The sequence below is a fragment of the Ornithorhynchus anatinus genome, chromosome 7, assembly GCF_004115215.2.
Source record: "Ornithorhynchus anatinus isolate Pmale09 chromosome 7, mOrnAna1.pri.v4, whole genome shotgun sequence".
Taxonomy (NCBI): domain Eukaryota; kingdom Metazoa; phylum Chordata; class Mammalia; order Monotremata; family Ornithorhynchidae; genus Ornithorhynchus; species Ornithorhynchus anatinus.
Genome location: NC_041734.1, coordinates 37371945 through 37388676, shown reverse-complemented (window position 1 = coordinate 37388676; position 16732 = coordinate 37371945). Strand labels below are relative to the sequence as shown.

The 16732-nt window shown below is 48.6% G+C and overlaps 1 protein-coding gene across 8 annotated transcripts in view; it reads left to right on the top strand.

Annotated features, from left to right (window-relative positions):
- The first annotated feature begins 4581 nt into the window (after positions 1–4581).
- HDAC4 (histone deacetylase 4) overlaps positions 4582–16732 on the top strand; it is a 516681-nt gene continuing 504530 nt past the window's right edge. For 7 of the 8 annotated variants that reach the window (XM_029068943.2, XM_029068940.2, XM_029068948.2 and 4 more), the window contains exon 1: positions 5259–5350. The gene's annotated coding sequence lies outside the window, so the exon portion shown is untranslated. Of the gene's footprint in view, positions 4656–5258; positions 5351–16732 lie in introns of those variants that run through there. The other variant, XM_029068939.2, reaches the window with a different exon arrangement.

Below are 16732 nucleotides of genomic sequence, written 5' to 3'. Positions count from 1 at the left end.
TGTCCCACGTGAGACTCACAGTCTTAATCCCCATTTTACAGATGAGGTAACTGAGGCACAGAGAAGCGAAGTGACTTGCCCACAGTCACACAGCTACCGAGTGGCAGAGCTGAGGTTCGAACCCATGACCTCTGATTCCCAAGCCCGGGCTCTTTCCATTGAGCTACGCTGAGAAGCAGCATGGTTTAATGGAAAGAGCATGGCCTTGGGATTCAGAAAATGGGTTCTAATCCCGGCTCTGCCACTTGTCCGCTGTGTGACCTTGGGCAGGTCAGTTCACTTCTCTGTGCCTCAGTTTCCTCATCTGTAAAATGAGCAGCACTCTTAGAACAGCGCTGGGCACATAGTAAGCACTTAAATACCATAATTATCATTATTAGAAGAGGGGAGAGTCGGACTGGACATCTTCCTGGCGACTGTCTTCCTCCGGCCGGCCCCAGGGGGTGGCCGGCGGCTGGGAGGGGATGAGGGGACGGCGGTTGTGAGGAGGTGGGATGGCCATGGGGGGACAACGGAAAGGCCGTGAAGGGTCGAGGGAAAGACCGTGAGGGGACGAAGGCTGTGAGAAGATGAGGGGTGACGGGTGGGGGGATGGACATGAGGGGATGAGAGGAAGGCTGGGAGGGGACAAGTGGATGGCATGACAAGATGAGGGAAAGTACGTGAGGGGATGACGGCCATGAGGGGATGAGGGAAAGGCCATGAGGGGATGATGGCTGTGAGGGGGGGACGGCCATGAGGGGACAAGGGAAAGGCTGTGAGGGGGCGATGGGCGTGAGCGGACGAGGAAAAGGTCATGAGGGGATGACGGTTGTGAGGGTGGGGGTGGCCATATGGGGATAACGGCTTTGGGGGGAGGGATGGCCGTGAGGGGACAATGGCCATGAGGGGACGACGGCTGTGTGGGGACGATGGCCATGAGGGGATGACGGCCGTGAGGAGGGGACGGCCATGAGGGGACGAGGGAAAGGCCATGAGGGAGCGATGGCCGTGAGAGGATGAGGAAAAGGCCATGAGGGGATGACGGCTGTGAGGGGACGAGGGAAAGGCCATGAGGAGACAACGGCTGTGTGGGGAGGGTGGCCATGAGGGGACAACAGCAGTGAGGGGACGAGGGAAAGGCTTTGAGGGGGCGATGGCTGTGAGAGGGGGACGGCCATGAGGGGACGACGGCCATGACAGGACGACGGCTGTGTGGGGACAATGGCTATGAGGGGACGACGGCTGTGTGGGGATGACGGCCGTGGGGGGGCACGGCCATGAGGGGAAGATGGCCGTGGCGGGGGGATGGCCATGAGGGGACGAGGGAAAGGCCATGAGGGAGCGATGGTCGTGAGAGGATGAGGAAAAGGCCATGAGGGGACGACGGCTGTAAGGGTGGGGGGTGGCCATAAGGGGACAATGACTGTGAGGGGATGAGGGAAAGGCCATGAGGGGACAAAGGCTGTGTGGGGAGGGTGGCCATGAGGGGATGACGGCTGTGAGGGGACGAGGGAAAGACCATGAGGGGATGATGGCTGTGAGGGGACGACGGCCATGAGGGGATGATAGCTGTGAGGGGACAAGGCAAAGGCTGTGAGAGGATGAGGGGATGACGGCTGTGAGAGGGATATGGCCATGAGGAGACAAGGGAAAGGCCTTGAGGTGACGATGGCTATGGGGGGCGGGGGGAGATGGCCATGAGGAGAGGAAGGAAAGGCCATGAGGGGACAATGGCTGTGAGGGGTGGATGGCCATGAGGGGACGACGGCTGTGAGGGGGCGAAAGGCCATGAGGGGAACGATGGCTGTGGAGGGGGGATGACCATGAGGTGGGAAAGGCCATGAGGCAACGACGGCCATGGAAGGGAGGGAATGGCCATGAGGAGATGAAGGAAAGGCCATGAGGGGACAATGGCTGTCAGGGGTGGATGGCCATGAGGGGATGACGGCTGTGAGGGGACGAAAAGCCATGAGGGGACGATGGCTGTGTGGGGGGGGATGGCCATGAGGAGACGAAAGGCCATGAGGGGATGATGGCTGGGAGGGGACAACGGCCCGGGCTTGGGAGTCAGAGGTCATGGGTTCGAATCCCTCTCTTCCACTTCTCAGCTGTGTGACTGTGGGCAAGTCACTTCACGTCTCTGTGCCTCAGTGACCTCCTCTGCAAAATGGGGATTAACTGTGAGCCTCATGTGGGACAACCTGATCTCCTCCCCGCCTCGCCCTTCCCCTCCCCTCAGCACTGTGCTCGTCTGCTCATTTGTATATATTTTTATTTCCCTATTTATGTTATTAATGAGATGTCCATCCCCTTGATTCTATTTATTTCTATTGTTTTTGTCTGTCTCCCCCGATTAGACTGTAAGCCTGTCAGTGGGCAGGGACTGTCTCTATCTGTTGCCGATTTGTCCATTCCAAGTGTAGTACAGTGCTCTGCACATAGTAAGCGCTCAATAAATAATATTGAATGAATGAATGAATGACCCTGTATCTCCCCCAGCGCTTAGAACAGCGCTCTGCACATAGTAAGCGTGCAATAAATACTATTGAATGAATGACCCTGTATCTCCCCCAGCACTTAGAACAGTGCTCTGCACAGAGTAAGCGCTCAATAAATACTATTGAATGAGTGACCCTGTATCAGTGCTTAGTACAGTGCTCTGCACATAGTAAGCGCTCAATAAATACTATTGAATGAGTGACCCTGTATCAGTGCTTAGTACAGTGCTCTGCACATAGTAAGCACTCGATGAATATTAATGAATGAATGACCCTGTATCAGCGCTTAGTACAGCGCTCTGCACAGTAAGCGCTCAATAAATACTAGTGAATGAATGAATGACCCTGTATCAGCGCTTAGTGCAGTGCTCTGCACATAGTAAGCGCTCAATAAAAACTACTGAATGAATGAATAAATACTATTGAATGAATAAATAAATACTATTGAATGAATGAATGACTCTGTATTAGCGCTTAGAACAGTGCTCTGCACATAGTAAGTGCTCAATAAATACTATTGAATGAATGATCCTATATCAGCGCTTAGTACAGTGCTCTGCACATAGTAAGCACTCAATAAATACTATTGAATGAATGAATAATACTATTGAATGAATGAATGACCCTGCATCAGCGCTTAGTACAGCGCTCTGCACATAGTAAGCGCTCAATAAATACTATTGAATGAATGAATGACCCTATATCAGCGCTTAGTACAGTGCTCCACACATAGTAAGCTCTCACTAAATACTACTGAATGAATGAATAAATACTATTGAATGAATGAATGACCCTGTATCATGGCTTAGAACAGTGCTCTGCATATAGTAAGCGCTCAATAAATACTATTGAATGAATGAATAAATACTATTGAATGAATGAATGACCCTGTATCAGCGCTTAGAACAATGCTCTGCACATAGTAAGCGCTCAATGAATACTATTGAATGAATGAGTAAATACTATGGAATGAATGAATACTATTGAATGAATGAATGCTATTGAATGAATGAGCCTGTATCAGCGCTTAGTACAGCGCTTTGCACAGAGTAAGCGCTCAATAAATACTATTGAATGAATGAGTAAATGCTATGGAATGAATGAATACTATTGAATGAATGAATAAATGCTATTGAATGAATGAATTAAATGCTATTGAATGAATGAATGAGCCTGTAACAGTGCTTAGTACAGCGCTCTGCACAGAGTAAGTGCTCAATAAATATTATTGAATGAATGAATACTATTGAATGAATGAATGAGCCTGTATCAGCGCTTAGTACAGCGCTCTGCACAGAGTAGGCGCTCAATAACTATTGAATGAATGAATACTATTGAACGAATGAATGAGCCTGTATCAGCGCTTAGTACAGCGCTCCGCACAGAATAAGCGCTCAATAAATGCTATTGAATGAATACTATTGAATGAATGAGCCTGTATCAGCGCTTAGTACAGCGTTCTGCACAGAGTAGGTGCTCAATAAATACTATTGAATGAATGAGTAAATACTATGGAATGAATGAATACTATTGAATGAATGAATAAATGCTATTGAATGAATGAATGAGCCTGTATCAGCGCTTAGTACAGCGGCTCTGCACAGAGTAGGGGCTCAATAAATACTATTGAATGAATACTATTGAATGAATGAATGAGCCTGTATCAGCGCTTAGTACAGCGCTCTGCACAGAGTAGGCGCTCAATAAATACTATTGAATGAATACTATTGAATGAATGAGCCTGTATCAGCGCTTAGTACAGCGCTCTGCACAGAGTAGGCGCTCAATAAATGCTATTGAATGAATGAATACTATTGAATGAATGAATGAGCCTGTATCAGCGCTTAGTACAGCGCTCTGCACAGAGTAAGCGCTCAATAAATGCTATTGAATGAATGAATACTATTGAATGAATGAATGAGCCTGTATCAGCGCTTAATACAGCGCTCCGCACAGAGTAAGCGTTTAAGAAACACGAATATTATTATTATGATTCTGCAAGGCGGGGGGGGCGGCGCGCGCTCCATCCCGTCCCTCCGCCCCGCGGGAGGAGGGAGGGGAAAAATGGCCCCGTCACGTGACGTCCCCCCCAAGATGGCGGCGGCCGCGCGGGGCTGACGGGACGGCGGCCCGTGACCGGACCCCGGAGCCCAGGCGAGGCTCCTCCCGAGGCAGGTGAGTGTCCGGCCCGCTGCGGGGACGGGGCGACCGCGCTCCCCCTGCCCCGCCCCGGACCCTCGGCGCCCCCCGGGGCCTCCATCTTTCCCTCCCCCTCGCCCTTCCTCTCCCCCGAAGCGCCCAGGGGGCGTGACGCCGCCCCGCCCGAGACGAGCAGCCGCCGGAGCCAATCGGAGCCCGGCCTGCCTCGGGGCGGGGCTTCCCCCCGGGCCGCGCGTTCCGATTGGCCGACGCGCGGGCGGCCCCTCCCCCCCGACCAATGGGCGGGCGCGGATCCGGCGGGGGGGGCGGGCCCGAGCGGTAAGCGCCGCGCCCCCTCCCGCCGGAGGGGGGGCTGGGCTGACGTCAGAGGGGCCGGGCCAATGGGAGGAGCCCGCTCGGGCGGGGGGGCGGGGGCGGGGCCTCGGGCGGTGACGGACAGCGGCGGGGGCCAATGGGCGGGCGGCGTGGGGGAGCGGCATCGTGGTTCAACGTGGGTCAATTTTTTGTGAATGAGGAGGGGAGGTGGTGGGGCCGCCGCCGTGGGTCGCCGCCGCCGCCGCCCGATTTCGGAGGCGCGGGCTGCTGCGGGGCGGGCGGGGGCTGCAGCGATGCGGCTGTGCGGGCTGCACGGCGGCGCCGAGCCTCTGCTCCGCCTGCAGGCGCCCTGAGCTGGGCCCAGCGGAGCCCGACCTCCAGCCGCAGCCGCCGGGGTGAGCCCATTGTCCCCCTCTCCCTCCCTCCCTTCCCTTTCTCTCCCGAGCTGATTTCAAGCTCCCTCCTCTTCTCCCTCTGCTTCTTCCCCCCCCCCCCCCGCCTCGGTGCCGCGCGGACGTCCGTGCTTGCATGCCTGGATTTATCCATCCGGGCACGCATGCCTGCTTGCGGTCATACGTGCATGCACCCGTCCACACGTGCATGCCTCCACCCAGCCAGCAAACATACGTGCACCCGTCCCTCCGCACGTGCCGGCTGCCGTCCGTCCGTCAAACGTTCATTCAGTAGTATTTACTGAGCGCCTACTATGTGCAGAGCGCTGCGGACGTGCACCCATGCATCCATGCATCCATCCATACGTGCACGTGCCCGTTCGAACGTGAAACATACATGCACCCGGCCTCCCGTGTGTGAACAGGCATGCGTACACATTTGCATCCGTCCTTACACGCATCCCACCATCCTTACATGCATGCATCCATCCTTACATGCATGCCACCCTTCCTTGCATCCATGCCTCCGTCCACACTACCAGCCATCCATGCACCCATACACGCTTCCATCCATCCTTGCATGGATCCATCCATCCTGACATGCATGCGACCCGTCCTTACATCCATGCACCCATCCACTCATCCATGCATGCATGCACACTTTGATCCATGCATGCATGCACCCATCCGTGCATGCATGCACCCCTCCTTACATGCGTGCATGCACCCATCCATCCATCCATCCGTGCGTCCAAACCTCCACCTCCCCTTCCCCGGCTAGGCGCTCCGAGGACTGCGCCAGCAGGTGAAATGCAATACAGTTAAAAACATCATAAAATAGATAATATAATCTCTCTCTCCTCAGGGAGTTTATAACTGAGCAATTTAAAAATTAAATCAGCAGCCCTCTGTTGGAGACTCGACAATATGAGATCTGACCCCCAGCTGTGATTTTATTACTCTTATTACTAATTTTGTAATAAGACTATTTCAGTGTTTTTCCTCTTAAACAATTGCTAATGTAATCGGTTTGGCTGTAAATCCCAGACATGTAGATGTGGACAGATGATGATGACGGTGATAATAGTTGACTGGGTTTCACACCAGAAAGAGTCGTGTAGGAGGAGGCTGGGGGTCGGAATGATGTTTTTAGTCCTTTCCTCTGCAAAAAGGAGGTAAATGTTGTGACAGTCCAGACTGCAGAGGAGTATCTAGTAGAAAGAAGATTTTTTTTTTCTTCCTTTTTTTCCCGAGACCGGCACACCTCTAAACTAGCTGCTGTGGACTAGGAAGTCTAGAAAAATGTGGGTAAAAGAGTGAATATGTCTATTTTAAAATTCTAGGTGCACACCTCCAAACTAGCTGCTGTGGACTAGGAAGCTTAGAAAAATGTGGGTAAAAGAGTGAATATGTCTATTTTAAAATTATAAGTGCACACCTCTAAACTAGCTGCTGTGGATTAGGAAGCCTAGAAAAATGTGGTTAAAAGAGTGAATATGCTTGTTTTAAAATTCTAGGTGCACACCTCCAAACTAGCTGCTTTGGACTAGGAAGCCTAGAAAAATGTGGGTAAATGAGTGAATATGCCTATTTTAAAATTCTAGGTGCACACCTCCAAACTAGCTGCTGTGGACTAGAAAGCCTAGAAAAATGTGGGTAAAAGAGTGAATGAATATGCCTATTTTAAAATTCTAGGTGCACACCTCCAAACTAGCTGCTGTGGACTAGGAAGCCTAGAAAAATGTGGGTAAAAGAGTGAATATGCCTGTTTTAAAATTCTAGGTGCACACCTCCAAACTAGCTGCTGTGGACTAGGAAGCCTACAAAAATGTGGGTAAATGAGAGAATATGCATATTTTATAATTCTAGGTGTAAGTGGAGTCGTGGGTCTTTTTTCTTCTTTTTTTTGAGGGGGAGTGGGTGGGAGTGAAGCACAGTTAGAAAATGCGGTTTTGATTCCCAATTCTGCTTTAACAGAGAAGCTAAATAAAGCTCCCCGCAGAAGGAGCAGCGAGGTTCCGATGAAATCCTACAGAAGCCGGGGAAAGGGAATGGACTGATGGGATTCTGGAATCTTATCCCGGCGTCCGTTTGGTCGATGCTGGGAGCGCTGTAGAAGTTTCATCCGATAAGCCCTCAGTTGTCGATCACTACCACAGTTTGTAATGTTGTGTATCCCATTTCATCTCCATTGTGTGTGTACCGGGGAGGAGGGAAGCGTTGCCAGGCAGTTACGTGTGGGTTTATTTTTGCAGGATTTTTCTCAGCCAAGGGATGCTGCGCGGTGCCCCTGCTCAGATATTATGCGAATTCCCCTGACATTGCCAAAATGCCACATGAAATTATAAGCAAATTATCTCTTATATCTAACACTCGAGTGTATGACTCGTTCGAACTGTGGGGGCCTTATGTTTCGGTTGGAAAGGACCGGGGTTTAGGGGAGGCCGGGGCCAGTGGGAACCTCGTGTACTTTCTTAATGCCCAGCAACAATTCGTGATAACTCGCAGTGGCTGATAGGAGTGTTTTTTCCTCTATTGCTTGCTGTAAATTGACCTGCTGTGACACAGTTTTCAAATAAAGCATTACAGAAACGAGATGGGAGGTATTTTTAAACTAATGACTTTCTTACCAAAATCATAATTGCATTAATGTAGAGGCTCACCCAACTGCTTAGAGAAGAAAACTACTGCCATGCAGTGTAAGTGCTTGGGAAACAACGCTATTCTGCTGTTGCTCTCTTCCTTTATTATCTACCGCCGTAACTTCTTTTGTATGACTTTCTTACCAAAATCATAATTGCATTGCTGTAGAGGCTCACCCAACTGCTTAGAGAAGAAAACTACTGCCATGCAGTGTTAAGTGCTTGGGGAACATTGCTGTTCTGTTGTTGCTCTTTTCCTTTATTATCTACTGCCATAACTTCTTTTGTGTTGTGACCCGAAGCCATCTCCAGCATCTTTATCCAACTGCATAAAGAAAACAGAGCCATCACTTAAAGTAAACAAATCAACAAGATCCGGGACAGTCATCGCTGCAGTGGCGTTTTATTCTTTTTTGGCAGTTGCCTTTTCTTTTCACCCTTTTCTTTTTTTTTTTTTTGCTGTGATCTTTTCACTGCTTGGTGTCTTAACTTTTTTTTTTCCCTGATAATTTCATGCATTGTTTTAGGGTTTTCAAATTCAGAGTTTCTGTTGTGGTTTCAAAGTCTCAGATTGAAGGGGACATTGAATTAAAAAGATCAGCTGCTTGTATACAAATATACACAGTACTGCAATTACAAGGCAACAAAATTATTGCAGAATTTTGCAGTAGCTATGGCAACACATTCACTCAATTATAATTGGAAATGTAAAATGCCACCCAGTTCGAAGTTTCAGCAGTTGTGATTTTTTTAAGAGCTAAAGATAACTGTATGATTTAAGAGCTAAACTTTTTCTTTTTCTTTTTTTGGGCGGGGTGAGGAGAGAGAGATACTTTTCAGGTACTTTGAGTATGAGTTATCCTAAAGTGAATATTGCCAATTTTCATGTTTTTTTTTTTTTAAAAGACCGCCTGAAAGCTCAAAGTACTTAATAATGCTGCCTTGAGTTTTTATGATCCCTCCCCCACCCCCGAATAGCTGAGATGTATGTGGGAGGGGAGGAAGTATTTTCATGTCTCTTACAATTTAAGACTTTAATATCTTATTCTCTTCTAGGCTGTGAATTTTCAGCTCATAATCCTTCCTTAAAGTGAACATGCGGGAGCCAGAAAGTAGGCGTAACTCTTACCTAGGGGGCAAACATCACACTGCCCTCTTTAGAGTTAATTGTCTTCCTCCAGCTAGGTGAGAACTCAGCATGACTGCCATGCATGGTGTTCAATGGAGGAATCTACCGGCAAGAAAGACCATTCATTTATTCAATCGTATTTATTGAGCAATTACTGTGTGCTGAGCACTCTACTAAGCTCTTGGCAAATGCAGTTCGGCAACAAATCCGACAATCCCTACCAATTATGATTTTGTTAAGAAAGTCATTAGTTTAAAAATACTTTCCGTCTAATTTCTGTAATGCTTTATTTGAAAACTGTGTCACAGCAGGAGGAAAATTTACGGCAGGCAATGGGGAAAAAACACTTCTATCAAGGGTAGACAATCCCTACCCAACAACGAGCTGGCAGTCTAGAAGGGAAGAGGCAGGCCAGAAGGAAACAAAGCAACTAGACAGGCATTCTAGTGTACTTTCCCAAACCCTTAATACAGTGCTCTGCACAAAGTAAGTGCTCAAGAAATGCCACTGATTGATTAACAAGGTGGTAGACATAAAGCAGATGTGGTCACACAGACCTGAGGAGGAGATAATTTTGAAAGTCGGCAGCATGAAAGGTTTGCATAATGAAATTTCAAGATGTCATGGTTCTTAAAGGGGGTCAATAGCTTAACACTAGTGAAATCGACAAAAACCCATGGAATTCAGGCCATGTGATTGGTAACATATGGAGTAGAATGTTTGTCCTCCTGTTTCACTGGCCGGGAACCTTTTCCTTGACAAGAGTGTCCCCATGATTACCAGTGGAACTCTGATCTCAGGGGTTTCTACGTCTAATTTTGTCATAACTTTTTTTTTCCTCCTAACTGCTGCATATTTATGCCCGGCAATTGACTTGCATTTTTCAGCTTCTTTGTGAGGTTTCAAAGCATGAATGGCTTTGAATTCCCCTTCCTTTGATGTTGGGGGGTGGCATTGAAGGAAATAAGACTTTGTGCCTCTTAATTTCCAAAGCAGAAGAATTTCACCACTCTTCTAGAATTCATCCATACCATTCTATTGAAAACGGCTGTGGCGGTGCCCCCGGCAAAAGCCAAGAGCGGTATATTGATTCTTGATGCACTTTATGTGGGGAAGTTTGCTGCCTGTGAAAAAGAGGGACAAATGACTCTTTTGCACTCACTGTCATGGGGGAAAGAGGTCTTGTAAACACTTTGGCCTGAGTTTTGCTAGTTCCTTTAGGTGAGTGGAAATTCTGGTGCTTCTCCCGGTGAGTAGGAACTTTGTCACCTCTCTTTCCGCCATCTTCTTTTTCCTCCTCCATCGCACTCCTCTTTATTCCACATAGGTCTCACTTCTTCTGCAGGTCTCTTCAGCACCCCCGTTCCTGTCTCTAGCCCTTTCGACGTCCTTTCGTCCACCATCTGGCTCCTTTTCCTGTTCCTGGAATTCTGTATCCATCCCCTCGTCTGCCCTTTTCGTTGCCTTCCAGTTTCACCCCCATCTTCTGGCCCTTTCCCTCCCGCCGTGACCGCTATCCTCTATCCTTTTAAGCTTCTGTCTTTTTTTTTCCACTTCCCTGATCTCTTTTCCACCGTCTCTCTATCTGACTTCTATTTTTCCTATTCAGGTCCAGGCTGTATTGCACATTCCAAGCACTTAGTACAGTGTTCTGCACACAGTAAATGCTCAATAAATACGACTGAATGAATGAACTCTGCTCCCTGGCATTCCCCACCATAGTTCCTCTAAGGTTCTCCTTCCTTACTGGGGACCTGAGGAAGTGCCCTCTCTCTCTAGCAGAGGAACACCAGAATCAGCTGGTGAAAGATCCCAGCCCTGCCTTTCCCTGGAGGGAAGCGAATGGTGCCTAGTTCCCCCAGAGGAGGCAGGGGTATATGTGTTCACTTCTTTTTTTTCCCGTCGCCTTCCCTTCCTCCAGCGACTGTGCCTTTTGGTCCCAGCTGGAGAGAGAGGAAGGGAAATCCCTTCCACAAATCCCTTCCAGCATTTCCCTTTCAGTGTCTTTAAGAAAGTGGGGTGGCCCAGGTGAGCTCTTTGTTGGGTCACTGGGTGCCTTGCTGTTGGCACCACGCTAGGCTGCTGCTAGAGTAATGGCCATCCGGATGGTTGCCAGATGGGACAAGTAGCGTGGCCTAGTGGATAAAGCACGGGCCTGGGAGTCAGAGGACTTGAGTCCTAATTCTGTCTTCACCATTTGTCCTCTGCGTGGCCTTGGGCAAATCACTTTACTTCTCTGGGCCTCAGCTCATCTGTAAACTTGGGACTTTATGACTCTGAACCCCATATGGGGCGTGGACTCTGGCCAACCTGATGGCTGCTGTCAACTCCAGCGCTTAGTTTGGTGCCTGGCACACAGTAAGTGCTTAACAAATACAGAATCATCATGGCTCAGTGGATAGAGCACAGACCTAGGAGTCTGAAGGACCTGGGTTCTAATTATGGCTCTGGCACTTGTCTGCTGTGTGGCCTTGGGCAAATCACTTTACTTCTCTATGCCTCAGTTACCTCATCTGTAAAATGGAGATTAAGACTGTGAGATCTATGTGGGACAAGGATTGTGTCCACCCTGATTATCTTGTATCCACCCCAGTGCTAAGAAGAGTGCTGGACACAGAGTAAGCACTTAACAAATACCATCATTAGTAAATACCATTTAAAAAAAAAAAGGAGGGGAGTTGAGGTAGAGGTGTAAACATTTTGAGCTGGTACCCCAGTTCGCTTCATCTCAGCAGGCCCTTTCCTAGGCAGTGAAGCTTTGGGCTGCATTACAGGAAAGTGCTTTTCATTGTCGACCAAAACAGGCCATCCCCGAGAGCAGAGGGCCGGCCGCAGCACAGCGTCAAACGTCCCGTCGGACGGTGGGCTGTCGCGAGACCCCGGCAGCAGCCCGACCGGCTGAAATCGGGACAGTGCTCGCTCTCCTGGAGCAGAGGCTCGGCACATAGTAAGCGCTTAACAAATACCAATATTATTATTATTATTATTATTAAGCCTGGAACCAAAGGAGACAGAAGCAAAAACATCTTCATCAAGGCTCCGTACTTCTAAACCATGTAGGAACGAACATCAGTCCCGTATCAGTCTTTTTTCAATCGCATTTGCATGCATGACTAGAATCTCACCATCAGTAGGGACATCTTCGACTAGGAAAGATAGCGATAGCTCTGGGAGCAGCATGGCCTAGTGGAAAGCGCACGGGCCCAGGTTCTAATCCCAGCTCTGCCATTTGTCTGCTTTGTGACCATGGGCATGTCACTTTACTTCTCTGGGCCTCAGTTTTCTCAACTGTAAAATGGAGATTACTTGTTCTCCCTCCTGTGTAGACTGTGAGCCCCATGTGGGACAGGGACTGTGTCCGACTTAATGAACCTGCACCTACCCCGGCTCTTAGAAAAGTGTTTGATACATAGTAAGTGCTTAACAAATACCGTAGATCAAACAAACGTGTCTAAACATCTCTACACACACAATGAAGCAGCCTGGCTCAGTGGAAAGAGCCTGGGCTTCGGAGTTAGAGGTCATGAGTTCGACTCCCGGCTCTGCCATTTGTCAGCTGTGTGACTGAGGGCAAGTCACTTCACTTCTCTGTGCCTCAGTTACCTCATCTGTAAAATGGGGTTAACTGTGAGCCTCACGTGGGACAACCTGATTACCCTGTATCTACCCCAGTGCTTAGAACAGTGCTCTGCACATAGTAAGTGCTTAACAAATACCAACATGCACACACACATGCTGGTGTCGCTTTTGTGTCTGTAGAGTGTATTTTTTTGTCTGGTGCATTTGTAACCTGGGGAAAGTAGGCGAGGAGCTTGTGTGTTGAGGGGAGGGGATGACAGGATCAGCTGAAGGCTTGAAGTGACTTCTGGGAGTCTGTCTTCCAATGTAAGGACGTCAGCAGCTCTGTCTCCTTCAAAACAGCCCAGCCCCAGGAAAGCAGCAAGTGCTCTGCACATAGTAAGCGCTCAATAAATGCTATTGAATGAATCGATCCTCGGCTTAGTAGAAAAAAGTTGGATGTAGTGGCATTGAATGACTCCAGGAGTAATCTTGAGCTCCTCCTCTGACTGCACATCAGAAGAGGAGAATTGAAAGGGGGCTGGAAAGAAGATAAGCTTTAGTATATTGAGACCAAGTTCAGTAGAGTGCCAGACTTTTTTTCCCCCTCCTATCAAGCTGTTAAAAAGGTGAAGCCGGGTTGGATTCTCACCAGTTCCGCTTTCTATGCTGAAGCTTCAGTGTTCTGTGCTGGTCTTGACTCATTGGCTGGACTTAGAGTCCCTTTTCTCCTCCTTTTTGACCCTGGGAGAAACAGTTGCTTTGCTTTTCTTGGAGAAGGTCAACCTTCTTTCACCCTTTTCCTCCTTTTCTAGCTTTTCCAGATGTTTGCCATCACTCTTTTGTTTAGGCTTGAGAAGCTTGGTGTCTTAGCGCTCCTTTTTTAAAAAATTTTAATGGTATTTGTTAAACACTTATGTGGCAGGCACTGTATTAAACGCTGGGGTAGAGACAAACTAATCAAGTTGGACACAATCCATGTCCCAGATGGGGCTCATTGTCTTAATTCTCATTTTACAGATGAGGTAACTGAGACTCCAAGAAGTTAAGTGGTTTGCCCAAAGACACAAAGCAGACATGTTGAGGAGTGGGAATTAGAACCCAGGTCCTCCAACTCCCAGGCCTGTGTTCATTTCACTGGGCCATGCTTTTTCTCCTCTTGAGGCCTAACCTGCAGCCTCTCCTAGACCTGGGCAGTGAAACTCGTGTGATTCTGTGATGTTGGAGGGTTTTGGGGATTTATTCTCTTAGTAGCAGAGATGTGTGGCAAAGGAAACTGCCTTGGCTCCTCCTGGTCTTTTTAGTCGAAATTGTGTTTCAAGTGGCCTGAATGTGTTAAAAAAAAATTGTTAATATCTGACACTTGAACACTTTTTGAAAATTAATTAAAGTTTACCAGCATTATCGGAAGATCTGCCTGGGAGCTGCTACCAACTCTGTTGGTCAGAGACTCCTACTAGGTTTTGAAAAGGAAAGTTGTTTTTTTGACTCTTTTGGAAAAGAGCTCTTTTTGGTTCGTAAATTGGTTTCTTTTTTTCAAGGTTCTTCCAGGGCAGAGAATTCAGTGAGGAACTTCTTTTTTTTTCCTTTCCCTTCTTAGGTGGGTTGTTGAATCTGCTGACCCAACACAGCGCCTCAGGTGTATTCTAGCTGTCATGTTTTCTTTGTCCTCGTGTGGTTTTCTTGTGTTTGAAACCTGTAATTTTGGAGCTGGTTACTCTGTCAAGTTTGATATCTTGTAAAGCTTTCTCTCTGTTTGACAAAACACTGGAATGGAGTTCATAGAATACGTGTAGGAACTGGTGAAGTCTTTCATGGAACCTGTCAATCAATCACTCCAATTTACTGAGCACTTACTAGGTGCAGAACATTGTATTAAACGATTGGGAGAGTACAGTATAAGAGAGTTGGTAGGCTTGTTCCCTTCACATAATGAGTTTGCATTCCATAGTTAAGTAAAGAAATCATTATTCACAGTTAGGACGTCCAAATCCAAATCGGATATCCTGCCGTGAACATTCCAGCAGATTCCAAATTTGGGTCCTGTGCCCGCTCATTCAGTAAAAAGGATGGTGGGATGTCCAGCCTTCTTTGGGGTTAGTCAATCAGTGGTATTTATTGAGCCCTTACTATCTGCAGAGCACTGTACACTTAGGAGAGTATAATACTGGGGAGAATATTATACTGCAGAATTAGCAGACCTGTTCCCTGCCCATAACAGGCTTACAGACCAGAGGCAGTCTGAGGTGTGTAATGAATTTTGGTTATCACGTCACCGGTTCCTAAACCAACTTCTGGTCTTGAAAATCTCCAGTACCCAATTTTGCCACAACGCATGCTTGCCCTACACGTTTTGATTAGATCACAGTGGCACAGTTAGGGAATGTTTGTCTGACAGTGTGCATCTGGGCTTGAAATTTTCCCAGTACTCAGTTTTGCCACAACACATGCCTGCACTACCCATTTTGGCTAGAGCACGATGGCAAAATTAGGGAACGTTTTTCTGATAGTGTGCGTCTGGATACAGCACGACGCAGTGTCGGAACAGATGGTTGTGCGTTTGTGCTTTGTGTGGTATAGGCTGTGGGGTGCGCTCTGCACTGAGTTTTCCTCAACATAGGGTTGTGTGAGAACACACTCCCTCTGCTATAGGAGAGCTAAGTGTATTTCCTTACCCTGCATTTGAGCCCCAGGTGAGCAGGATCTTCTCCGAATGTCACAAGCACAAATTGAATGTGTAGTAATGCGTGGATGGCAAGTTAAGGATGTGAGGGACAAATTCTTTGAAACAAAGCTCTCTTGGTGAACAGTATTTTTTTTTTATGGTATTTCATTCATTCATTCAATAGTATTTATTGAGCGCTTACTATGTGCAGAGCACTGTACTAAGCGCTTGGGATGAACAAGTCGGCAACAGATAGAGACAGTCCCTGCCATTTGACGGGCTTACAGTCTAATCGGGGGAGACGGACAGACAAGAACAATGGCACTAAACAGCGTCAAGGGGAAGAACATCTCGTAAAAACAATGGCAACTAAATAGAATCAAGGCGATGTACAATTCATTAACAAAATAAATAGGGTAACGAAAATATATACAGTTGAGCGGACGGGTACAGTGCTGTGGGGATGGGAAGGGAGAGGTGGAGGAGCAGAGGGAAAAGGGGAAATGAGGCTTTAGCTGCGGAGAGGTAAAGGGGGGGATGGCAGAGGGAGTAGAGGGGGAAGAGGAGCTCAGTCTGGGAAGGCCTCTTGGAGGAGGTGATTTTTAAGTAAGGTTTTGAAGAGGGAAAGAGAATCAGTTTGGCGGAGGTGAGGAGGGAGGGCGTTCCAGGACCGCGGGAGGACGTGACCCAGGGGTCGACGGCGGGATAGGCGAGACCGAGGGACGGCGAGGAGGTGGGCGGCAGAGGAGCGGAGCGTGCGGGGTGGGCGGTAGAAAGAGAGAAGGGAGGAGAGGTAGGAAGGGGCAAGGTGATGGAGAGCCTCGAAGCCTAGAGTGAGGAGTTTTTGTTTGGAGCGGAGGTCGATAGGCAACCACTGGAGTTGTTTAAGAAGGGGAGTGACATGCCCAGATCGTTTCTGCAGGAAGATGAGCCGGGCAGCGGAGTGAAGAATAGACCGGAGCGGGGCGAGAGAGGAGGAAGGGAGGTCAGAGAGAAGGCTGACACAGTAGTCTAGCCGGGATATAACGAGAGCCCGTAACAGTAAGGTAGCCGTTTGGGTGGAGAGGAAAGGGCGGATCTTGGCGATATTGTAGAGGTGAAACCGGCAGGTCTTGGTAACGGATAGGATGTGTGGGGTGAACGAGAGGGACGAGTCAAGGATGACACCGAGATTGCGGGCCTGCGGGACGGGAAGGATGGTCGTGCCATCCACGGTGATGGAGAAGTCTGGGAGCGGACCGGGCTTGGGAGGGAAGATGAGGAGCTCAGTCTTGCTCATGTTGAGTTTTAGGTGGCGGGCTGACATCCAGGTGGAGACGTCCCGGAGGCAGGAGGAGATGCGAGCCCGAAGGGAGGGGGAGAGGACAGGGGCGGAGATGTAGATCTGCGTG